Source organism: Anolis sagrei, chromosome 2 (genome assembly GCF_037176765.1).
Source record: "Anolis sagrei isolate rAnoSag1 chromosome 2, rAnoSag1.mat, whole genome shotgun sequence".
Classification (NCBI taxonomy): Eukaryota; Metazoa; Chordata; class Lepidosauria; order Squamata; family Dactyloidae; genus Anolis; species Anolis sagrei.
In genome coordinates this window covers 120,332,827-120,360,385 of record NC_090022.1, presented here as the reverse complement: position 1 = coordinate 120,360,385, position 27,559 = coordinate 120,332,827, and positions in this window count along the sequence as shown.

Below are 27,559 nucleotides of genomic sequence, written 5' to 3'. Positions count from 1 at the left end.
GTAGTTTGGGAAGTTGAGATCCTCTGTAGGTGAGAATTCAAAAGGGCCCACTCTAAACTACATTTTCCAGAATTCTGAAGGTATCAGAAATGCAGGGCTGTCTGCTTTAAAGCCCTGGTGTGATAACGTGGACAGTCTAAAACTCAGGGCCACCAGGTGTTATCTGATGAACTTGCTTTCTGACTGTCTGTGATCTCCTTGGTTTGCTTACCTCATCAGACGGCCAATGTTGTGGCCTGTGAAGTCTCAGAGGAGGAGGAGGAGGAGAGGTGGGGGACTTTTTGGTGGAGTGTGTGTTTTTTACTTCTGAGCCTGTTACTTCTGTGGGAGATAATGAAAGTGTTCCTCCTGATGATGGGAATATTTCAGTTAGCTCTGTTATTAAGGAAACAGAAAGTGGTTCTCATGAGAATCTGCCAGGGGTTGACTCTAAAAGAAATGTGGAAAAGACGGGAGCTCTGCTTATAACTCAACAATTACAGTTACAAAGAGATAGTGTGAAGCAGAGACAAATTCGTTATTCCCAGAGGCTGAAACATAAGCAAAGGGAACCCAGATGTTAGAAAGAATGATGTCATGAGTAAGGTTTAAAATTCTTAAGCATTCTGAGATAATGTTAGTTGTGAGATCAACTAGATTTTCATGGGTCAAGTCGCTTGTTTTGGGAGCTCTGAGTTAGGAGTTCTCCTCTATGGTTCTGTATCTTGCTTTCCTGTTTAAGATTAATGCCTCTTGATTGGATCACAATTCTTGGTTTAAGTTTTCAAGCCTTTGGATTATAGTTATGTACAAGTTTTCAAGCCTTTGCATATAGTTTTGGTTTAAGTGTTAAAACCCCTGGATTATAGTTTCTTGTTTTTACCTTTTGGGATTTTGGATTCGTTTTCAGGGTTGGTCACTACTATTTTTTACGCACAAGATTATCAAGCTTATGGATATACCATATATACTCAAATATAAGCTGAGTTTTTCAGCCCCTTTTAGGGGGCTGAAAAAGCCCCCCTCGGCTTATATTTGGGTGAAGAAGAAAAAGCTGAGGAAAAAAAGGCTCTTAGGCCGGCTGGTGGAGTCCCTGGCCTTGTCTTCACCTCCGCAGCTTCCTCCTCCGTTGCATCCACTGCGGAGGCCTCCTTTTGGAAAAAGTTACCGCGCACGTAGTGAAAGAAAGAGGAAGAGAGGCATGCTCATGGCAAGACGAGCAGGGAAGTAAATGTGCGCTGTCATTTCTCCCCCACTCATGGTGCACATGCCCTCTGGAGCCTTCTTTCCTCTTCATCTTGCTGTGCATCTCTGTTTCTCCTCTCACCACATGTGCGGAGATCAGGCAAGAGAAGAAACAGAAACATGCATGTGACAAGACAAGCAGGGAGGTAGGTGTTCGCCTCTGTTTCTCCCCCATTCGCCCCGCGCACAACCTGTCTGCTCTCCTCACAGCAACCCAGCTGCAGAGAGCAGAAGGCACGTGCATGGCAAATGGGGGAAGAAACAGAGTCATGCACCTACCTCTCTGCTCGTCTTGCTGTGTGCATGGAGGGCAGAGAGGCTGTATGTGTGGTGAGTGGGAGAGAAATGGAGGTGCGCGTGTGCGGCAAGGCATGCAGGGAGGGAGGTGCGTGCCTCCATTTCTCCTCCACTCTCCCTGGGCACAAAGATGAGCAGGGAGGCACGCATCTCCATTTCTCTCCCATTCGCCATGCATGCAGCCTGTCTGCCAGCTGGTTTGCTGTGCGGAGGGTGCATGCACGGCAAGTGAAGGAGAAATGGAGGCATGCGCCTGCCTCCCTTCTCACCTTTCATGCACACTTCTCTGTTTCTCTTTCAGTCACCGGAAGGCGAAAGCAGAAGATGGCGTTATCAATAATTGACATTCAGGCTAGATGGCCAACTGACAGGGTTGCTTTGATTGTGCTTTCCCTGCTTGAAGACAGAATGAAGCAGGTTGAACTAGAAGGCCCAACGGGCCTCTTCCAACTCTATTATTACCAATCATCAATATTGAGGCTAGATTGCCATCTGACAGGGGTGCTTTGATTGTGCTTTCCCTCCATGAAGGGGGGTTGGACTAGATGGCCTTTAGAGGTCACTTCCAACTCTTGGATTCTATGAAAGGATTCTTAGTCAAGCACAAGCTGAACACAAGTGAACAGTGTGATGCTGTAGCTGAAAAAGCCAATGCCATTCTAGGCAGTGTCAATGGAAGAAACTTGAGAGAAGGCGAAAGGGAACTGATATGACACTTTACCTCAGCTGTTTTTAAAATTGCTTTTAATGATAATTATTTAATGCAACTGTTTATTTTAACTTATTGTACAATGTTTAGTATTGTCTTTTGTTTATTTTTTTTACTTTTTTGTTTATATAGGCACAAATGTTTGCCTCTTACTATGTTGAAAGCCATCCTGAGTCCTCATGGGGAGATAGGGCAGGGTATAAATAAATAAATAAATAAATAAATAATAATGTTATTCTTGATACCATATTTTTTGACCCTCCTTTTCCATTTACAGAGCTAGTTTACTGTTTTTCTTTGAAATATGGTAAATATTCAAAATTTCACCTACTGATTCCTCAATTAATGTAATTTTATTGGTGTAGAGATGTATTTATTATAAAGTGTTATTTATAATGTGTTTAAACTGTATTTATAATGTTTATTATAAAGTGTTATCTATAATGTGTTTGAATCTGTATTTAGGGATTACATTTGTTGCCAGGGCCTAGCTGAGAGAGATAGGTTGCCATGGTGACAAGACAAGGCAGCAGAGGAGGTGGGCGGAGCTTAAGGAGGAAAAGGTTTGAAAGTGGCAGTTAAGCTCCAGTCCGGTGGAGGAGACCCGGAAAAGAGCATAGCCAGTTAAGGGCTCTGGGAAATAGCAGAGTCAAGAAAGGACTCTGGGAAAAGTAGTTCAGTCCGGTGGACGAGACCCGGGGAAGAGGATAGCCAGTTAGGGCTCTGTTGTGAAGCTGTGAGAATTCAGTAGTTCCTAGAATTTGTGAATATTTCTTCAGCAAGAGAGCTGAAGGTGTTACCTTGTTAGATTGCTTAGGTTAAAAGAATCTAACAGAGGGGGTCTTCAGGATTGCCAGTAAGGAAAGACTGGTGATCAGTGGTTTGTTCCGAGTATAGGGCAAACAGTGTGGACATTCACAATAGGGAACTCTGAAGTAGTATAAGCACTTCACTAAGAAGAAGTTTGTAGAATTGTATCATCAGAAGCATGTATCTCAAACCAGCCATTTTGTAACATCAAGCCTTGTGCCAAGTTCAAATTCTCAAAACTGCAACAATTACGTTCTGTTAACAATAAAACTTGTTCTCCTTATATTTCAAACCTGCCTCCTCGATTGCTGTCATGCTTGGTGCATTCCACACTACCAAAGTCACCTCACAACACAACTAAAGATAAACAGAGACCTAAACCAGCGTCTCTAAACATATTGGTGGCAGCTTAATTGATATCTAAAAGAAGGTTCCTCACAGAATATTAGTGGCTATAAAGAAGATTAATACTTCCTCACATAATTTTGTTGACAACCGGTGGGATTAACGCTTCTTTACAATTGGTATCTATTTTTATTTTGAAATTTACCAGTAGTGCCTGCATTTCCCACCTTCGGCTTATACTCGAGTCAATATGCTTTCTCAGTTTTTTGTGGTAAAATTAGGTGCCTCGGTTTATATTCGGGTTGGCTTATACTCGAGTATATACGGTATCTTTGAAACTTCATTTACAGTCTGGTTTTTTATTATACTTTAAGTGATTGCTTAATCTACTGATTTTGGAATGTGTTTTGGATTATTGTCTACTCCTTTTTGAAACTGCCTTTTCTATTATATACTCTTTTCTTAATAAACTTATTATTTATTGTTGAACTGTGGGGTGTTTGGGTGAAAAGGAGCCATGAAGACAGCTGGGCTGCAACAGCCTATGGCAGAAGGAGGTGGCAGTCTGTTTCACTGTGAGGTGTGGGGAATCTGGTGCCCCATGCCTCACATTGACTGCATGACCCACCTCACCATGAGGGCAATCACATGGGGGGAAAGCATGGAATACACATGGTGCATGTGACTTCCCCCCATAGAACACGGGAAGCCTACACCTACAGAGCTGGCACAACATCATTTGATGGGAGCTGGCCGGCTCCATGGGTGACTGGGGCTTGATCGGTGTTTGCTGCTGAATCTAGCCTTTATGATGAGGCCAGTTCATCTTCCTCCAGGCTCTACATGTATCTGACCTCTCTGCAGGCTAGTTCCTCCAATGTTCAGGAGGTCAGTTGCAGAATGTCACATGGGTAAGTTTATTTCACGACATTTTGATTTATAAATGTCTAGTCTGTTGGCCTGGGGACAAAAAATATGGGGCACTAAACATTGCGTCAGTTAGATTTCTGTCCGTTTGTCTACCCCCCTCACTTCTTCCGTCTCTCCATCTCTGCCATTCAGTTTAAAATAGTGACTTGGCTACTATGACCACATAATTTAGTTTCTTTTTAGTAATAGTTGTGAAGTATGAGAAGAAATCATCTTCATTCTACTTAATCATCTCCACCATTAACATCCTCATGGTGGAAAGTGTGGGAGGCTATCCGTCAAGTCTCAATACAGAGGGAAGACAGTGTTGAACTCATTTCTCTCCTTTCATTCCCAGCAATGAAAATTGTCCCTGTTCAACTATGCTATCAATCTTGGAGGGAAATAGAATCTTCCCACCTGAGGCTAACAGAGGTTTGTTCTGTGGGTGTGGATGTTTCTCTGCAGTCCTCATTGAAAGTCTCTCTTCTTGGCCTGCTATTGCTTTGATGAGATTCTAAGTGACACATTTACTGCAACATCTAGTTCAGCCCTGAGAAGGCCTCTGCCTCACAGCATTGTATGTTCCTCCAAATCAATGTAGAGAGTACTTGTTAACATTGACCATTGGCCTGACTTGGTATGACATCTTCCATTAATTCTCCCTTCCAAAAGAGTCTGACTCCTACACAGCATACTGTAGGTGGGATTTGCCCAGTTCTCAACATGATCAGATCCCACAAACTGTGAATACAGCATGAGTGCCTTCAAGCAGAAAGAACTGCCAAGGCAGAGTGGGATGCAGGAGGATAAATGAGGACTTACAGACTTGCCACTATTAAACTTCTTTATTTATTTATTAATTTACTGTATTTATACCCTGTCCTTTTCTACCCCATAGGGGACTCAGGTAGCTTACATATATAGGCAACAATTAGAAGCCAAAACACATAATAAAACATAAGCATTGAAAACATATAAAACCTTAAAACCAATTATTTAAAATCATGCAATCTAATATTGTAGTCCACAACCGTTCCAGGTTGTCATTGCACTATTTCATATTTCCTTATTGTAGTGATAGGTTACTCATTGAATGCTTGGTGAAATATCCACATGTTTAGCCTTTCCATAAAGGATAGAAGGGTGAGGGCTGATCCAATTTCACTCAGGAGGGAGTTCCATAGCCGATGGTTCATCACTGAGAAGGCCCTGTCTCTTGTTTCCACCAACCATGCCTGTGAAGGAGGCAGGATTGAGAGCAGGGCATCCCCAGAAGATCTTAATCTCCTTGCAGGCTCATGGAGATACATTTGGATAGGTAAACTGGGCCAGAACCATTTAGGGCTTCATAGGATAAAGCCAGCACTTTGAATAGTGCTCGGTAGCAGACTGGCAGCCAGTGGAGATGATGAAATAGGAGGGATGTTCTCTCTGTGTATGCCACTCCGGTGAGCAGGCTGGCTGCCACCCATTGGACTACTTGAAACTACTGAACAATCTTCAAAGGCATTGAGTCCCAATGTGGAGCACATTGCAGTAGTCTATTTGGGATGTAACTAGAGTGTGGACTACTATGACCAAATCTGGTTTCCCAAGGTACGGGCGCAACTGGTGCGCAAGTTTCAATTGTGCAAAAGCTCCCCTGCCCACTGCCAAAACCTGTGGTTCCAGGTTTCACACAACTGGAAGTGTTACCTTTTAAAAATTTTAAAACACAGATGTTCTTTATCAAATGATTTTTAGTTGTCACTAACTTTGTTATATTTTGAAGGCAAAGAGCAAACCAACAGCAATGTTGCTGGCAGGCTATCCAAGCAAACCAAATCCAATGGACAAACACCTGAAATTTTGACCAAAGTTCTATTGCAAATCCTGACTAGAGTGGAGTCACTCAATCAGCTTGATTTACTTACATAATGACTAATTGAGGTGTGCATTTTTTTGTTTGCCTCATAATTCAGATCAAATTTATTAAATTTTCTGTGTGACTCAGATATGATGACTTTGTTCACATGCATAGTTTTTATCTTATACCTGGGTCACTGGCATCTGACCCTAACATGGGCAGGAAGCAAGAAGAAAATGTAGGCATATCAATATCCTGTATCTTACTTTAACTAAGAGTTTTTAAATGAAATAATCACAGATTCTTCCTCTGCTTAGCTATACATTCATTATTTTTGCTTTTTTCTCTCCAGGTTCTCATTTTTAGATTCTATGCCCATCCCACCCTCACCCTCCGGGGTAGGGGCCTATCCCACATATTCTTTAACTGTTACAAATCTGCATTTCTGATGACATTTAGAACAATTTATCCTCTAAATAAATCTTGCCAAGAAAACTGCATGATAGAGTGCCCTGGATGCTCAACTGAGAAACCCATTTCACCTGTTTCTGGGTGGATGGATTAAAATAAGAGAAGCTGCCCTAGTGGCAGTTCCCCAAATACAGGCAGGTATTTTCCTGGCTAGCACCAGGTTACTACATTAGATGGACAACCCACTGTGGATACATTTGGACTAGCCAGATTAGGGCACCAATGCAGATCATTGGTTTAAACTACTGTGTGGACATGCTTTTTGTTTTTTTTAGATCTCCACCTGTCTCTGAGACACATAGCTTTTTATGATGTCTGGCCAGAAAACTTTAAATCAGTCATGTATTCAAGAATTTTTCTGAGGATTTCTTTTATCTCTTCTCCCCCATCAAGCTATTGATTCCTTTGTTCTATTCTCACCATGAGTCCAGCCCAGAGTGATCGATTCCTTTGTATTCTTTTGATTTTGAAATCTATAGCTGCCTTGGGGTTTTTTCAGCATGCATTCATTTGGCTCTTTTGTCATGGGACTCAGCAGAGATGTACTCTCTATAGCAACACATCAAGAATTGGGTGTTATGTGACATTCAAGCCCATCCCTTATAATCTTTCCTAGAAACTTTCTCTTCCCCTGTTTTGGTGCTTATCCCTCATTTCCAAGGCTTTAGTTGTCCATCCCCCACCTCCACCCCTTGGGAGCTTGAGCCTCTCTATGCTGGCTTATTCAAGTAGATTCCATATAGACAAAGATTTACATCTGTGGTGCAGCCTTCCTCCACATTGGGAGCTCAATGCTTGACCCATCTATGAAGCTGTGACTTATGTCCATGAATGTATGTATATATTCTATCTGTACTACTTTCTATGAGTGTCTAATTCTGCTAATTTGTTCATTTGCTGGGCAAGCTGGAAATGTTTGGCATTATGCCAGAGTTGTTGCAGACCTCCAAAAAATAGAAATTCATTGCATCATATTTTAGCTGTTTTTTATTTTATCTTCATTTCCTTGGTCCTGCTCTTGTCCTCTCTCTCCATGTTTCTTATTGCTGTTGTTGAATCATTGGTCCAAAGATATCTCAGGCTGTCCATTCCAAAACCAACGTTTATAACCAACCGTGTTGCTATGGGGTCCCTGAATCATGACTTACCACTTCATCAGATGGGCCGATTTGCCCGTGGTACACTGCTTCCTCTCCATTTTCAGCACAGAGCCCTTCACATGATGTACAGTCACTTCCAGTAGGGTTCCATTCCAAAAAGGGAGAGGAAGCAGTGCACTCTGCCACTGTGGCAACACATGAACCTTCCTGTGTTGCCTTCCCAGCAATGGGGAGAAGCCAGGTGGCAACTCTTACCTCCATGGGATGAGGGGTAAGTTAAGGTGGGGGATGTGGGGCAAGGAGTGGTGGCTTCTCCATGCCCCCCACTAGGAGCCCATGGATTCACCCAGATGCGGGGCAAATCCATGATCCTTTTTGATGAGGTCTCTAGTCTTCCCATCATTGGTGTAACCCCCAATAATTGGCTTGACCTGTTTGCTTATACCAGCATTTGGTTGGTTGTGAATATTTTGGTGTTCGGTGATGACTGAATACTGACAGAAGTGACCATTTGAAGCTGTGGTGGAATTTCTACACCTTAGGGAATATTGTTCATATAAGTGGATTCATAATATCTATATGTGTTTATGTGTAAAATGTACATGTTGGAGGAGCTCTGTTACCATCTTGGGAATTGAGTGGCCATAGCTTTCACACACACATGACCTCTGTAAAATCATAGAATTGGACAAGATCACAAAGACCATCAAGTTCAACCCCTTGCCATTCAGGAACACAGAATCAAAGCACCCCTGAATCAAAGCATCTAGTTTTAGAGGCTCTTGTAAACAAGTATAGTTCATTTATTTTCTATTCTTGGAAGGATTTTTTGATTTGATGAACCTAACACTTTCTTTTTACCACATAAAAGTATGATTTTGTTGTTGAAGGCTTTCATGGCCAGAATCACTGGGTTGCTGTGAGTTTTCCAGGCTGTATGGCCATATTCCAGAAGCATTTTTCATTGCCCAGCTTTCACAACCACACAAAGAAACTGGAAGTACAAAGGCACAGACAATCCTGACATTAATATTCAATTATACACCTCTGTACTTGAGGATCTTGTCTAGTTTCTCCATAAGAGCCTTTCTAAATGCTAGTCTTAGTCTGTTTTTGTCTACACTCTGCATTTTGATAAATGGCTAAGCCAAGACGTGGAAAGCAATTTCCCATTTGAAAGACATATAGATAATCTGTTATCATTATTTTTATTTTATTAACATTAAACTATAAACTGTCTTCGCCCGTTTTTCCCTTGGCCTTTTAAAAGTAGTCTTTACAGCTAAGTAGTATGGTATCATCTGGGTAGCTTACATTTTGGCTTTTTCTTCTTCCAATCATCACATTTCCTTCCTCAGGAACTAATCCAGCTTAATGTACAAACTGAACAAATAGAGTGATAAAGTGGAGCTACGGCTGATTTCCTTGCCAATTGGAAACCATTCTGTTTTTTCATATTTTGTCCTCATGGTAGCCTTTTGTCCTGAGTTCATGTCATAGATAAAAAAAATGAATGCTGTGACACACCTAGTTCCTCATGAACTAATCATAGTTTGTCATGATCGATTAAAACATCCATAGTAATTGTTTAACTTTATACTATACATTCAATTGAATTAGCCCACTACACTCTGCTTAATATGGATACAAAATATTCCTAAAATATGATGATAAAGCAAATGAGAAGAGGACATGTTTTGTACCAAAATCAGTGATTTGTAGTATCCCTGTTTGAGGATGGGGAGTAATTTAAATACCAATTTTAATGACTATTTAGACAAGTGGCTGCAAAGGGTTATCTTGCAAAGTTATATCTACAACTGTAGCTAAGCATTTGTGAGTTATAACAGTAAATAACTGCCTTTAAAAAAGTAATCAACTCCATCCTGAAACACAGAGATGTCCCCTTGGCGCAAGCCTCTCTCTTTTTGACAGCTGTTATCCAAATCCTGTCTTCTTCAAAACCTGTTGTTGCTGACAGGGTACAGGAGAATGGCCCGCAGGTCTACTCAGGCAATTTTGCAGTATTAATGATGCTTACCAATGACAGGCCAGAGGGCATGAGGTCCTACTGGAGGCACATGACTGCCTGGCATGTGTGCACTTACTCATAAAACAAGCCCTTGTGAAAAAAGTAAATGTGCTTGTAAAGAGGACAATTTCACTCCCACAAACTGTTGAGTTCTAGAAGGGATTATAAACCCTTCTGCAGAGGGTTGTAATTCTAGGAAGAGGAGAAAGCTTGAATAAAAATGATCTCTTGAAGCATTCTGTTAGAAAAGACATGTCTTCCTGTTCTATTAATATCCCCGAGCATTTGCACATAGCCAAACATATAGACACACTAAAGCTGAGAATTAATCTCAACCAGAAGTGGACAGTTGTAGCCCTCCAGAGGTTTTTGCCCTATATGTGACATCAGTTCCAGCCAAATTTTTGCCAATTGTGAGTGATTATGGAAGCTGCACTTCAAGATCTTATTTTATAGTGAGAGAGATAGACAAATGGGGTGAGGTGGGGAGAAGAGAAGAGGGCATTTGAAAGATCTAAGGGCCACAGAGGTAAATTGTTTTTAAAAGAAGTTATATTGCAGATCCAAGCTGGGAACTTGCTCTTCAGAACAAAAAATATAAGACAGAAAATAATTCCACAGCTTTTAAAAAGTTGGTATTATCATGAAACCAGATCCAGACATTGGCAAACCTTCACATTAGTCCAGGAGCTGATAAACCAGGAGAAGAGGGAAAAACAGACTAAGACTAGCATTTAGAAAGGCTCTTATGGAGAAACTAGACAAGATCCTCAAGTACAGAGGTGTATAATTGAATATTAATGTCAGGATTGTCTGTGCCTTTGTACTTCCAGTTTCTTTGTGTGGTTGTGAAAGCTGGGCAATGAAAAATGCTTCCACATGGATGGATACCACCTCGCTTTGGGGTTTGGCATATCACCACTCCTACTGATCTGAGCAATGCATGCTTCCTGCTATCTGCATCACCAAAGTACCTTCAAATGTTTTGGACCATATATCTTAAATGCCATCTCCTGGATGTGAATCTCATACATATGTGCCCAAAAGTTGTGATGAGAAAATGCATGTGCAATAATGGAGGATGGATGGGAGTGAGTGGGAAATATCTTTACACCAAACTGACTCTAACATCCTAAGTAGCAGCTATGGAGATATTACAATAGTCCCAGTGGTTGTTAAGTAGGAGATGCTGACTTAATTAGGCACCTGTGATTTTGAAACAGTTGCTGTATATCTCACAGATACTCCCTGGCAGCTTTCTTGCTCTCAAACCATCTTCTTGGTAACTACAGTACTTTTCAAGGGTTTTTGTTTTCCTGACCTTGGGTTGGCTATGATTTGTAACTTTGTTTTTCTTCTTGATTGTTTTGCTTATTTGGACTATTGATATGCTGAACAGCTTCTGGATTAGCTGAAAACCACTTCACCCTTCATCTTGCTGGATTTCCTGTGAGTGACCTGACTGACTATGATAGATCCTTCACTCCAGTCACCTGACTGAGTCACTTGCTGACTGAAATAGAAGAAACTGTGGGAAAACTTCTTGCCTTTCCTTCAGGTCAGCCAACAGCTTGATTCTCATTGGTTGGCTGCCACTCCCAGAATATGAACAAAGCCATATCGGCATCTAGGATGAATATGAGCAGGGGCACACAAAAATCATGTTGCCAGATCTGCTGTCCTCACTGGATTTCAAACGCACATCATAGAAGGCATGGATGCACACTTTTGCTTACAAATATTTTTATTCTTCAGAGGCACAGGTTCCAGTGTCAGTAAGGTTATGAGCCTACTCTAGTTTGAACTTTAGAAGAGGATTTCAAGGTGATTGTTAAAGCTGTCCAAATGGGCCTTGTCATTCAGTTCAATAAAAGGTGGGTATACATGACCTACATATACAAGCAGAGTTGCCCTCTCCCAGGAAGTACATAGTAGAACTTTTGCAGGCAGAAAAGCTAAATAGATCCTGGATGAGACCATAGCTGCCTCTCTACTGAAGCATCATTATTGGAACAACCTGAGCTATTCCACTGCTACTTTAATTCTCCCATGCATCTGTCTTTATTCTAGGAAAGATCTGGTTTGTTCCAACAGACTATGTTTTGGTGGTATTTTGTATTTTGCTTCCTACCTCTTTAGATAATGTTACACAGAAATGGAAATAAAATATCAAAACACTGACACATTTTTCTGTATTACGTTAGCATTTGTCTTGGAATTGTCATCAGAAGAGTAAAATAAATGTATGTCTATTTCTACTGTGTGCCATTATTTTTCTTCTCCAACCACAGGGACTTACAAAAAATAAATGGCTCTATCTAGTTGGAGAAACAGCACATGCCTACCAAGGTTCTATCTCCACAATAACAGAAGATAGCAGGAGCAGCAGGGAGTTCACAGAGGTATGTTTGCTGTGCATAATCACATGCATGTTAAAGGAGTAAGGTGACTAAATCTTTAGAAAGAGCACGTTTGAATACAAATGACAATGTTGGAGTTTTGACATTTGAACTTGATCCCAAGCAGCAAAGCCTACAGGTTCAATCTGGCATAAATACATATCTGAGGGAAATTCGCTGAACATTGTGGGGTTCTTTCTGCATAAACATTCAAACAACTTTGCTGTTCAGTGGCAATCTTTTGAATTACCCGTGCTACAATTCTATACTCAGGGTAGTTTAAACAAGATCAGGTCTGATTCAGATCAATTCACTGTTGAGACTGGACACTGGCACAGACTCATCGTGTTCATTAAAGTTCCTGGCTGTCATGGGCATCTCTGCTGTCAGAGGGTGCCCACATAACCAACAAGAAGGAGGCAAGATATAATCTAGGTGTTTCGACAATGTCCCAGGGTTTGGCAGGAACGTGTCTGATCCAGGGCTGCTCCAGATGGATATATATACCCTAAGAATTTGGAGAAAGTTCTTGAAACTGGTTATATCTAGGCCAATTCAGAAACAGGAAATCTGGAACTGAAACAGAGATGCAGTTATCTTTAATTTTAAAAACATACTTGTCTCTAATTGTTATGCTTGTGACTATAATCTTAAATAGATGGCAAACTAAGATAACAACCAAGAAGGAAGTGTAGGGTGGAAGAGCAGCTCAGTAGCCATGCTTGCTAGGGTTTCTAGGATATGACGTGAATCTGTTTTAAGCTCTGCTTTCCAGTGGCCACAGGAAGGAATTTCAGAATGGCACAGCTTAGCTTCTTGACTCTCCTTTAGCTACCTGAGCAATATATAAGTGGATACTACTTTAATGGAATAGTCTAGGCAGCCCAATCAAATTCATTTATTCTCAGTACAGAATGTAGATAGACATCTTTCTGTACTAAGGACCAGTGCAACTTCCCAGAATCTGTGATAATAAAAGACCCAAATGTGTAGAAAAATGTTCACTCAGACTGATCTGCTAGACAGCTGTCACAGAGAAACCTTGCAGCCAGGGACTGAAACCAAAGTGCTATCCAGCCCTGACATTTCAGTCTATTTTCATTACTAGAAGCAAGGCTTCTGTCAGCCAAAAAATCTATGGAATATATTCTTTTCTCAACTGAAACTTTTTTAAAAACCCACCTCCAATTCAAATTGAAGTTCAGCTCCAGAAGTTTCTTGATGAGACAAATAGTATAGATTCATTTCAGTCTGGTGTTATGCCTATTTATGTGCAGAGATGCATAGTTTGCCTTGATGAAAGACTTGCTTTGGGAACCAGAGCTTGTCCTTGTTGGTTCTCAGTGGCTGTTTATATCACTGAGCACGTGGTGTCCTTCTGGGCTACCTGCTGGGCTGAGACTTGGCTGAGCTATTTTACAATGACTCAATTACTTCCCAGAAGAGGAAGCCCATAATGAAGTGCTGGGGAACTTCTGCTCAGCTCTTTAGCTGTTGACCTGTAGGGTCCCTCAGGATTCCATTTTGTCCCCATGGTATTCAACATGTACAGGACATGTCTGCAGAAGTCACCCAGAGTTTGTGTGTGCTATGCCATCAGAATACCAATGACACTCAGACATATGACTCCTTTCCACCTTCATCCAACGAAACTGTCTTGGTTCTAAACCAGTGCTTGTCATCAGAAATGGATCAATGCAAACGGATTGTAGCTCAGTCCAAACAAGACAAAAATTGAAAGGCATATTACGAATGGGTATTAATTCTGTTCTGGATGGATTTACACTCCCTCTGATAATACAGGCTTGCAGCTTAGATGTATTCCTGAATTCAACTTTTGCTAGGAAGCACAAGTTTTAAAAATGGCCAGGAATGCACTTGCACAGTTAAGGCTTGTGTGCCAGTTGTGCTAATTTCTAGAGATGCCATAGAGGCACATGTTTTAATTACATCCCATTTGCTTTTCTGTAATAGCCTTTATATGGGTCCACCTTTGAAGAGTGTTAAAGAACTTCAATTGGTCCAAAGGGATGCAGTCAAACCCTGGCTACAGGGTTCACTCCCTTATTGTAACAGCCCTGGTTTCTTTCCAGGCATAATGGAAAGTGCTGGCTATGACCTATGAAACCCTATACGCATTCAGTATTGTATTGTATTGTATTGTATTGTATTGTATTGTATTGTATTGTATTGTATTGTATTGTATTGATGCAATCTGCCATTATAAACCTGTCCATGCTTTGAGAACTTCTGAGGAAGCTCCACTACCCTCCCAGGAAAATCAGAAGGGGACATAGAAAAAGGCTTTCTAGATGGCTGGCTTAGAAATTTCCTTCCAAGAGAGTTTAGACAGGCATGTTCTTTGCTATCTTTTGCTTTCAGAGGCCTTTGCGGGCTCATTGGTCACATTTTTCAGAATGTATTTGTTTTTTAAGGGTCGTGTTTTTACCTGCTTGTAGTGCTGTTATTGGTTTATATTTTTAACCTTTGTATGATTTGATTCTTTTTTAGCTGTATGTGTTCCAGTATTTGTTAGATGCCTTGAGTCTTGCAATGGGAAAGTGTTAGGATGCAAATGAATGGGGCTAAAAAGATGACATAAAAAGCAGAAGACAAAGGAAGCAGAAGACAAAGGCTGGAGTACCCAATAATTTTTCTAAGTGTATCACACACCACCAAGTGATGTGAAGCTAGTTATATATAACTATACAAAATGTTTGCTTTGTTGCTTAATTTGTTTATTTTCTGAATTTTTCACAGCTCAGGGACCTAAGCTGGCTTACAAAATTAAAACAGTTGAGAAGAAAGAGATAATTATTTTATGATATCATATTATATTCATCTTTATTGCTGTTAAGTGCAGTCTAGTTGACTCCAATTTATGGCAAGCCCATGAGTGAGAGACCTCCAATTCACTTTGTATTAACAAAGGTCTTGCAAATTCTGGGTTGTTGCTTCCCCGATTGAGTATATATCCCCCTGGAATACAGTGTTTGTTTGTTTTTTTTCTTCACCTTTCTATCTTGCCAAACCTTTTTCTAGTGTATCGTATCTTCTTATGATATCCAGAGCACACAGTCTCAGTTTAGGCATCTCAGCGTCTAGGAAGGGTTCAGGCTTTATTTGTTCTATCATTTCATTTGTCTTGTTGGCAGTTCATGATGTCAACAGAAGTTTTCTTCAGTATCATATTTCAAATGACATGGTTCTCTCCTTATCAGTTTTTGTCACTGCCCAACTTTCACAACTGTGCATAGAATTTGGCACAGACAGTCCTGATGTTGAATTCAATGGCACATGTACATCTTTACACTGCTCTATCTAGTTCTTAACTGCTCTTTGTAGACTTTTTCCGATTTTTTTCACCACAGTTCCTCTTTTCATTGATAACTGAGCTAAGGTAGAGGAAGCATTTGATTAGTCTTCATTGTTTTCATATTCAAGTTATTCTTCCTTGAATTAATCTGTCATTCTTTCATATATTTATATAAATAAAAATGTAATGTTCGTTTGTGGGATTAACATAACTCAAAAACTACTGGACAAATTAACACCAAATTTGGACACACTACACCTATCAGGCCAGCAAGTGACCATCACTCATAAAAACATTTAAAAACACAGCAGAAGAGACTTAAAAAGCCAAAAAAATACATTACAACACATGTGCAAAACCATATATATAAACACAAACACACATATATACACATATACTCAAATATATACAGACACAAACCAAATATACACAGACTGGGCCACAGCAACATGTGGCAAGGTATGGCTAGTCTTTTACATAGTCCTTCAGTGTATTGCATTAATAATTTTTAAACATCTTCTTGATCATTCATTGTGTTCTTCTGCAGGTTGAGGAGTATCCTCACTCTTGGCTTAAATTTCTCTAGGAAAATTATTGGTCCTCCACATGCTTCTATGGTAACTACAGGGGAAGTCATTCATTTCAATAGGCTTCATTATTATCCATGGTTCCCACTACACCAGTCTTCCTGTCTTGTATGCCCCTTTTCTTCCAAGACACTTATTTCCTGTTTTACCAAATGAAGACTAATAGACCACAGTGCTGCCATGACATCCAAAAGATTAAAACACCTGGTTCTTGTGCTCGTGCACAGACTAATTTCTTTAGAGAAAGACAAATATGCAGGTAGTTTAAGCAACACATATTATTTAATATTTGAATTGATTTCAGCAATGAATTGCAGTAATTGCGGTGAGGTGAGGTGAAAAATTTGGCAGAGGATCCACATATACTTGTACTTGGAACATGAGTATCATGGTTGGTCAGCTGTTGCTATTTCCTCTGGTGACAGCGTTCTTTATAAGCCTAAATTGCCCGAGACTGCTAGAAAGATAAAATAGAAGTGTGAACTCATTCTGTCATTTTTAATGGCAGTTGAGTGCTACATGTGTCTATGTGAGTGTATGCCCTCACTGAGCAAGAGGACTTACTCCCGGGAAAATGTGCACAGGATTGCAGGTTGAATCATGTTTCTCTCAATGATACATCTTCCTTTCCTTGCTTTAAAAAGCTGTCTGCAATCAATTCAATTGGCATATTTAATACTGCTTCTCTTTTCACTTTGGCAGAACAGGGGGTATTTTAAAGATGTTAATAACACATTTTTGCTCTCAGTTAAAAGACTGGGAAATAGTCCTTTTTGTGTAGCACAAAACAAGGTTTGGCATGGTGAAAGCTCTCTTGAAGCAGAGTATCTGAGGCTTCCCTTTGTAATCAGATCAAAAAGTAATCTCCAGTGACACCCATTGTAATGTATTAATGGGAAGCCATTTAAACACCAGATCAATATTTTTCTTCAGAGAGATAGGAACACTCAATACAATTTCCCAGTCAGGAAAATAAAACAACCCATCAAGAAAACAGCCACAACTCTGAAGTAGGAAGCCTGAAGTTCAGCAAACAGAAAGTCTTGTCCAGTGAGACTGTCTTTTCAGAAAACTTCACCAGAAAGAAGTGAACTTTGTCCTGTCAGAGAACATCGAGGCTACCAAGATTTAACAAATGTTTGAAAACAAACATCCATTAGAACTGAGAGAGCAGGGAGGAATACTAATTCCATTACACTGTTGTGTTTTTGACACTTCTAAATCTGGACCTTTATGTTCCAGAATGATTTTTTAAGCCCACAATCTTTTTGAGTGACTTTGCTAATGATGCATGACTCACTTTCACATTTGAATGTTTAATATCAAGTGCTTTCCCCTCACATTTTTGAAGACATTCCTATCAAACACAGGCACCAAATCTTCATCTAGCTTGAGTGCGCAAATTTAATAGGTACACCTACAGAAGATTATTATGTTGTACATTTCTGTGACAAAACAAATTCTGCACCACAGATGTTGTTGAATATACAGACATTCAAAGTAGGGTTGCCAGTTTAGGATTATTCCAGGATCTGAGGTTTCCAAGCTTTTCTAATCCTCCCATTTCTACGTGCTGTGGAGACAGAGTCCCATGTGCAACCACCAGAAGCAGTCCTGCATCCTTTGATGGGGTTCATGAGAGTCCGTCTTTGAGGTGTGTTGAAATGGGGAAGAAAAACCACCTCTATTCACCACAGATGCCTGGGCACCAATGGTCAAATTTCTGTCTTGTTTGGATTAAGATTTAATTTGTTCATCCTAAAACAGTCTGTTACTGACAATAAACACTGTTTTAACACTGAAACAGCTTTCTTGGAATTAGATGTCATCAGCACTCTGAAATTCTGGGTCATCAGCAGTGTCGTATAGAGGTTAAACAGCACAGGGGACAAAATGACCAGGTGGTTGAATAATAAGCTCCCAGCACCACCTTCTGAATTTGCCTCTCCAAGATTGACAGGAACCACTGTAGAACAGCACATCAAAATCCCAACTCAGAGAGGCAGCCCAGAAGGTTATTATAGGCAATGGTATCAAAAGTCACTGAGAAATCCAGTAAAATCAACAAGTACACAATATCCTATCTAGTTCATGACATATGTCCTCCACCAAGGTGATCCAAGCTGCCTCTATCAAATAACCAGGCTTGAAACCAGATTGAAATGGATCTAGATAATTAGTTCTACCAGGAACCCCTAGAGCTAGAAGTCCAACAACATTCCAGAAGCTTGCCTTAAAAAAAGGAGACTGGCTGGTAATTATCTAGTGGAGTTGGTTCAGAGAGATTTGTTTTTAGTAAAGCTTTTCATCAATAGAAAATGTATAGGATGGAACTTGCTGAGGCATTCAGTAATCTTTTTATCCATTCAGCCAGTTTCTCTCTGGCTGCTTTTAAAAGCCAGGGAGAGGTTATGTCTAGTGACCATGTGGTGCTATCCACATCCACAGGCTCCACAAACTCAAACATATCCAATAAAATGAGACAAGTAGGGGCCAAGATTATATACAGTGGGCCTGCATTAACCACAATATTGACATCAGGGTGGATCTGAACTATTTTATCTGCCAAATACAATACAAATTCTCTACAATGGTGATTTACATATTATCTTTTGGAGGACAGATCATAAAATGATCCTGATCACATCAGACAACTCTGCTGGATGACACTGTACAGATGCAATTGTGGCAAGAAAGAAAGCTGCCATCACCACCACCTCAACACAGGCCTTCTAGTGGGCTCTGGACAATGTTTAGACAGATTTGCTCTTACCAACCAATTTCATTACCTAGAGGCTCACTTGCTCTCTCTGTGGGAAGGGATGCTTAGGATCAATTGGGTGCACTGCCTTGGCCATTTTCCTGTTTCACACATTGGCTAGATCTCCTATGGCATCACTTTTTACTAAGGAATTCATCCAAATCTGTAAGGCCCTTATAGTGAACCATCTTAATTGACCCTCCACCCCACAGAGGTTCTGAATCCCAGTAGATCAAAACTCTACTAGAGTTTAGTGATCCGTCCATGAAAATAGAACTTTTAGAAATTTCCTTTTCACCCAGATTACCATATCCAGAATGTGATCCGCAACACAAGGTGGCACCAGATACTATTTTGGAAAGACCATGATCATTGTGGAGCTCCTGAAATAGAGAGTTTAAAAATGGATGTTGAAATTCCCCAGGACAACATGACAATGGGACTTCAAAACCACTGCTGAGACTAATCGAGCCAACCCAGGAGGGAACACTATTGAGTAGTGGTGTAGGTGGTGTCAGTGTGTATTTTCATGTATGATGTATGTTTAAATGTAATTTTATGTAGTAGAAATGTAGTTGCAATAGGATTGTATTGCCAGGATGTATGTTTACACCGTAGAGTTAAAAACAGCAAAGCAACGAGCTGTGAGAATGTGACCCTGTGACCCTGAGTTTTCTAGCTGTGTGAAACTTTAAGGAGTGCCTATGAGATAACCACTAGCCAGCTTCATTTTTTGTTTTCGTTTCCCATTTCCTTTCTCCTGTGTACTTCAAGTCTGCTCGCTTATGGCGTTGGTTGTGTTTTGGAACTGCTTAAGTAACTCTGAACCTGTTTTTTACTCATGACTCCAGAGTCCATTATTCTGAGGGTTTTTTTTACAATACTTCTGCTGACGCTAATAGGTGGTATATCACTATTTTTCTCCCTGAAACCCACTAAGGTCCCTTCCACACAACTGAATAAAATCGCACATTTTCTGCTTTGAACTGGAATATATGTCAGTGTGAACTCAGATAACCCAATTCAAAGCAAATATTGTGGGTTTTTCTCCCTTGATAGTCTGTCTTATATGGCTGTGTGGAAGGGCCCTAAGATTCTAGCAAGAGTTTTAAAAAACATTGAATGGAGAAGAGTGCAGAGAGGTGAAACAAGGAAGAAAATAGAAGCATCTCAGAATAGGAAAGAGCTTAGGGATACCATTTTTTAACAGTTGGTGTCATAACTCAGTATATGGCTTGTCTGAGGGTGAGGGAACCTTGTTTTTAAAGTAGGGACAAAACACTTCAGAATGGCACAGCAAAGCAAAGAAACAGCCCAAATACTGCATGGTTTCTCAATAACTGGTGTTTTTATTTTTAAATCAGCTAATATAGCAATAACTGCTGCTACCTCCTGACCCATTTTCTCCATCTGGAAGAGCCTGTGGTTAGATTATGTGTGTGCCTGTGCCTTCAAGTCACTTGTTGATTTATGGGAACCCTGTGCATTTCACTGTGTTTTCTTAGCAAGGAATACTCAGAGGTGATTTTGCCAGTTCCTTCCTCTGAAATATAGCCCGCAGCACCTGGTGTTCCTTGTCAGTATCCCATCCAAGTACTTATAGTCAATATGTATTCATGAATGTAGGTATGTAGGGTGAGGGGATGAATAAAAATTATACCTTCCTTAGGAATTTTCCTTCAGTTTCCACATTTCTAGCATTGCAGAAATAAGATTTGGGCATCCAAAGAAAAGGGGAAGGCTAAAGTGCTAGATCTTATCTGGTCTTGGAAACTGAGCAGATTGGCCTAGGTTAGTACTTGGATGGAAGACCTCTAATGATTCATAGTGGCATGGGATCTGTGAGCTATATTTCAGAGACAATAAGTGGCAAAAATCACCTCTGAGTATTCCTTGTTAAGAAAATCCTGTGAAATGCATGGTGTTCTCATAAATCAACAAGTGACTTAAAGGCGCATGCACACACACAGTTCCCGAAGGCATATTAACACAGTAAATGTTAACAAGCTCTAAGTGTGAACAGTTTTCAATGTTTTATTCTCTGCAGTGCTGGAAATTTGAGGACTGAAGGAAAATACAACTGGGCATGCTGTTTCAATTTGCAATAAGTATTTTAAGTGCTTTATTAACTGTTTTCAATATTTGAAAACCAATGCTTTAGTAGAATATACTAGTGTTGAATGCTTTTTAAACTATTATACTTCATAGAGTTCTAGGTGTTCAGCTTTATTTGTGCAATAAGCTGCTTTGAATCACATTCAGAAGCGGGATATAAATTAAAAATAGAATCCATAAATATGCTGTTTGTTGTTCATTCATTCAGTCACTTCCGACTCTTCCCATGGACCAGCCCACACCATAGCTCCCTGTTGGCCGTCACTACCCCCAGCTCCTTCAAGGTCAAGCCAGTTACTAGTTTCAGAATGCAGGGATTGAACTGGATTATATGGCAGTGTAGACTCATAATCTAGTTCAATGCAGTTCAAACAGCATTATATGACAGTGTAGATGAGGTCTTAGCCTCATAGGAAAGCAATGGAAATTAAAACCTCTTCTGAACAAATCTTGCCTAGAAAACTTTATGATAAGACTGTCACAGGTCAGAACTGACTTGAAAGCTCACAACAACAACAACAACAACAACAAGGAAAATGGGATTTGAGACCAGAGCTTCTAAATGTGATGTGTGTTATTTGCCTTTGAGTTTATTCCTACTTATGCTGACTTTTCCCTAGGTTTTCTTTTCAAGATTTATTCAGAGGATGTTTGCCATTTTCCTCCTCTTAATGAGAGAGAGTATCACACAGTGGGTTTCCATTGCTAAACACAGATTCAAACCCCAGTCCCCTAGTATTCTAGTCCAACAAGTAAATATCTACACTATATTGGCTCTCAAAAATTCTAAATACCTTTCCCAAAAATGCAACAAAATGCTTCTGCAGAAAGTGTGGGTCAGCTTTAAGTTACAGTTTCAAGGAAGAGAGAATTCTCAAAGAAATTCCCACACATTGACAACAAAGCTCAGTCTCACCTGCATATGATTTACTATGGGGAAAACATTGGCCTTTTTCTTTTTAGCAAAGTTCAGTATCACTAAAAGAGGGAGTATTTTCTTAAGTGTTTGTGAAAAGCACACTCTGTTTTGGCTCAGCAGTACTGTGAAATGAAATACAGAACTAGACTGGAAACAAATACAAGAAATTCAGCACAGAAAAATGCAAAATTGAACAGAGAAGGTAACAACCCCCCCCCCCCCCCTTAACACTAGTTCGGTTTCACTGTTTATAATCCTAAACTATTGCAAATGTCTCTGAATTGCAAGAAGGAGGAGAAAAATATTCCTGTTGTATAAATAATCATTATAAATGTCAGCAACAATAGAGACAGCCACAAGGAAAGAATACTTTTGAACTCTGGAGCTGATGTTATATCACACAGAAGTGTTTGTAGATGAAGTCTTAAACACCTTTAAAATGAAAAGTAGCTGGGAGATTATTCTGAATAGAATAGTAATGGAGAGACATTAGTGTTACTGAAGCTATTGCTGAGAGCTAGCAGGCAAAGTAGTGCTGAACTACTATGGGGACTAGGGGTCAGATCCCCACAAGGGCATGAAACACAGTGAGTGACCTTGGATAAGTCATATCCTTGCATCTTCAGAGGAAAGCAAAGGCAACTCACTTCCAATCAATCTTGCACTTATGTGATTTCAGGTTCGGAGCCTGGTGTGTCAAGCTTTTCAGAAGACAAAATCAGAGGCTTTATTCTTAACGGCAAAAGAAGATTTCAGCAATGAACTGATGTACCACAATTATGAATACATAGGCATATTAACTGTACTTTGACAACTATTCAAGACTACCATGCTAGCTTCTGATTGGTCCAAAAGGTGGCTGTCTAGGATCTGCTCCCTGGTTGGCCCAGGGCTTTGTCTGATGTCATTGCTAGTTGGTCCCCATTATGGTGGGAAACTTTAATAAACTGTCATTAGGTTATTTGGAAAATCTGTGTCCATTGACTGATCTGTCCAGTAAACAAAGGGGTGATCAGGATGTTGGCCATTTCAATAGACGCCTCAATTAGGGGTCTGATTTGGTGACAGGGATGATGAAACATTTCCAGGAATAAACCAGATCCTATCAGGAGAAAACAGGATAAGATCCTAAGGCTCTTGTATAAGTTCATTGTGTGTCTTATGTGTCTTCCCAAGGCATTGTGAGAGGATTATGTTAACTAATGTGTTCAAATCCCCTGAGGTCTGAAGTGTATATGGTGTCTGTGTAGTATTCCAGTGTCAGTCATATGGGCACCTTGTTTAGCACTGCAGCCTTGGACTCATGTGACTGGAAGTAACAAGAAGGCCTTTCAAGGTGAATAGTCCCAGGAGATACCAGCCTTTAGCCTGTGAAGATGTGTTAATGAACCTCTGGAGACCTGCTGTGAGTTTTTTGCTAAGCTCTTTGGGGATAACATTGCTTGCAGCACTTTAGCTTAAGGACAAACTAAAAGGTTGGTTTTGATTTAAAAAAAAAGATATGCCATTAAATATAATGGCAAACAGCTTAAAGATAAGGCACCACATAATGTGTAGCTGATAGAATATAATCCTATACAGGTTGACTCATATAAGGTGCTCTGAATTCAGTAGGATTTACTCTTAAAATAAATATGTATAGCAGTGGTTCTCAACCTGGGTCCCCAGATGTTTTTGGCTTACAGCTCCCAGAAATCCCAGCCAGTTTACCATATGTTTGGATTTCTGGGAGTGGAAGGCCAAAAACATCTGGGGACCCAGGTTGAGAACCACTGATGTATAGGAACCATACAAGTTTACTTGGAAATAAGGATAGAAAATGGGCCCATTAATTGTTTACTCCCCCAGGGATATAATGGAGCCCTAAGAAATTTGAAAAAAATTGAATATTTTTCAACACTCCCCCTTTTTTTCAAAATGTCTCCTTCAGCTGCTATAGCAATGGCAGGCAAAGTTCAGCTTGCTTTAGGGACATTTTGGTGGCCCCAAATGGGGAGGGGGGGGGGGAAATTAGCATTTTTGCCATATTTTGCTTCCCTGGTCACTTATATGAGATTTTAAAGACCTTTTAAAAAGCAGAAAGTACAAACAATTTCTCCCTCCCCCCACCCTCTCTCTTTTTGCAGTGAGGTGCAGCTCTCCAAAGAATCCTAGGCCATCTAATCCAGTCTCCTGCCCCCTAGCACCCTAGCACTTCTTAAGTGTGTAAGAAAAAGGTTGCCATGCTTTTTGGTCTTCCTGGGCTGTTTTAGCTTTGATAGAGATTTTTTAAAACATTTTTTTTGCCTCTTGGAGGCTTAAAGTTAACACAGTCTAGAGGGGGCAAAAATGATAACAGCAATGCCCATGTCCTCTAGACAAAGTCAGAGACATTTTGAGTTAAAAAAAAAGTTTCTATTTTTTCATTTAAAAACGAATAATGTGTGATGAGATTGCAATGGGTGGTGCTGCCCTCCAAGATCCCATATGTATCTCAGTTAGTTGCCCACTACTTGCATAATGGATTCAGTGGAGACGTCTCCCATAAAAAGATGCATATTATTACATCCTTAATAACTGATGGTATGAGTGTGCAGTGGGGTATAACACGATCACTTTAAATGAACAGAAAATATTATTTTGGCCAAGGCATTCTCAATTGATTGGAAAAGAAAGACGAGATTCTGAGAGAGCCTTGAAGAGGAGATTATAGTAATCAAGACCAGAAATGACTGGAACATAAATGAGAAACTTTAGCAGCAGAGATGGAAACTGAAATGAGGTTGAGGGAGGGAATCTCAGAGCCCATTTTTCCTTATTTGAATTTTCTTGCAAAGATTTCAGATGTGTGTTGTCAAGTCCTCGTGGCATCTTGATTCTCCAGTGATGAGACCTCCAGAGGTGTAACTCTTTCCCAGGATTTTAAATCCTTGAAATCATGCCCCTGGAAACTGGTAGTAATGTTTCAATATATGGTCTACTTAAAGAGTAGCATGTGCCTAACACAAGTTAGGCACATGCTCTCTAGCATTTCACAGATGAAAACCAGCACATGTGTATTCAAGCAAGATCAAAAGGTGAATGATGTGGGAAAAGAAATAAGGAAGAGCACACAAGCTAGGAGATGACACAGAAGTTTGATTTTGCTGGAGCCTCTTGGGAAAGGCAAAAGTCTATCCCTCCTTTCTATCCTGCTGAGTTACCTATGCAAACTACTTTTCAGATTTGAGTTCAGTTTTCACCACTGAAATGGGCCAAAGCAAAAGGAGAAACTGTGAAAACAATAGAAAAATCAAGACTTCTGTGGAAGAAATGAGATTTCAGACAATCAGGATTTTCATTGCCAAATTAGCACAGATGGAAGGAGTGTGGGCATGTGCAGAGTTCACAGTATCAGCACTCCCAAAGGTGTTATTCCCCCACTGAGCTTTTAGAAGAATAATTAGTGCCATGGAATATTTTCCAAGATCAGCCAGCCCTTTCAGGATGTCACTGTACTATACCTTTATATCAATTTCATATTATAACTGTTGTTCCCTCGGACAGAATTTTGGGATTCATAAATTGATGAATTACATAGAATTCTCTGTAAACAGATACTACATCCTATGTGCCTTTGTGTTTTCAAGAAGGATTTTGGAAGTATAGAGAGTTGCAGAAGGAACAAGATGGAGGAAAATCCCAACTCCACTGGCAATGGTCATAGAAATGCAGCACTGAAGCATTCAGTATTGCTGAATTTTAAGCAGTGACATCAAAGATAGCAACCTATAGTCTAAAACACATTTTCACTCATCTCTTGCTAAATCATTTACCAAAGGGGAGAAAATACATATCGAACATATAGTATTTCTGGAAAACAAACCTATTTGTATTATAAATCCTGTTTAATCTAGCTGGAGATGTCAATGATATAGTAAACTGTGATTATCTCAAAAGTAAACAATTCAGTTTCCAGACCAGAAATGTCAAAACATGAATTAAGTCTAAACCAGAGAGAGCAAAGGGCAAGTTGCATCCATACTAGACAATCTAGTACTTTTAATTTGTATCACTCCATATTTTGGAACTCTGAGATTTGTAGTTCCATGAAGTATCTAAAATTCTTTGTGACATATTCTAAGGCTGAACTTCAGGGGGAGTGCATAACCAGAAAACTACAAATACAGAATTCCATAGAAAAGAGCCAAAACTGTTGAAATAGTAGCAGACTGATCCAGTTGTGCAGTGCTAGATACCAAAATAAATGGCTTTTAGTAGTACATGAAAATAGGATTTAATGGGATGTTTGTGTTATGAAACTGACCTTTTTGGCAGGAAGGCCGAAGCCTGGAAAGTCAGTAGCTGACATGTTCTGGGTTTGGCAAGAGAGCCAGAGGCAGGAGGGAGGAGTCAGCCGACTCCTGATTGGCTAGTCTAGTCAGGGGTGGAGTTAGGATTGAGAGGGAAAAAAGGCTGGCTTATTTGACAAGTTGGGGAGTTGGAGTTTAGACATCGTGGAGGAAAGAAGTATATTTTAGGGAGAGAGAGCTATAGAGATCTTAGGCAGGGAGGGAAAACTTTTGTGTGAGGCTTTAGAATTAGAGCAAGGCATAGGCAAGGGATCCTGGTTCACTGTACAGGATAGGGTCAGTGAAAGGGAAGCTTGATTTTGCTCTGGGAGGCAGTTTGGGTGCTGTGCTCCAAAGACACACTGTGTCCGTGGTGATCAGTGTGAGGACAAGTAATTCACTGAGAAACAAAAGTTGAAGCCTTTAAGTAAAACTGCCTGTTTATCCAGCTAAGCATTAAGAAACTAAACTGCATCAAGATTATTGTACAACTCTTTTTAAGAGTTGATCTGTTTATCTAGTTCTATAATAAACCTGTTTCTTATTTCACCTTTAAATTGGTGTCTGCCTCGGTCTATTCCAAACTTTACATCTCAGTCAACTCAAAGAAGATTACTCCCAGTCCAGTCAGCAAAAGTAGCGATGGTCAAAGAAGAACAAAGAGCTTGCATATAACTTTTCCTATTTTTCACATTCACACATATGGTTTTCCTCAGACCTATTTAATTGAGGTGGTGGCAGTGAATTTAACAAATACATCGGTCTACAACTACATCATAGCTGGTCACTTATTAGTTATAATACTGAGGTGGGATAAGAGAGTCTTTCCCCCCTTGATATAGTTAACCATCTTTATTTAATGTAGTGTCCAGCTGAGCGATAACCCTGTAAGCTGGTGTGCAGTGGGAGTGATTGCTAGGTCTCCCTTGCCAAGATAGCCTTGATCTTTATCACACTAGTGTCCAGTGGTGGGTTGGTGTTCCCCTCTGTCAGGGTTGTCGCTTCGATCTTCGCTATAGTTTGCTATCACAAATTCAAAATTTTGCAAACATGGAGTTATAAGGGTTTGCAGTGGAGCTGTCAACCTGATAAGAATCATGGGAGGCAAATATCAAATTTATTTTCCCCATTCTAGGATTTACCTTTGTACTGGATTTCCCTTCCTGTTTTTTAAAAATATTGGTGAGTATTCTAGGCATAATTACTTTAGTTACATGGCTAAGCAGCATCTCTCCACCTGCCCCCTCCAATTTTTATTTACCAAGAAGCAGTTTGTTGTGAGCAATGAAGGTCTATTCATTGCACCGGGATTGTGGCGCAGCTGGCTGAGTGTCAGCTGCATTAAGATCACTCTGACCAAAAGGTCATGAGTTCGAAGCCAGCCCGGGCTGGAGTGGGTGTCCAGC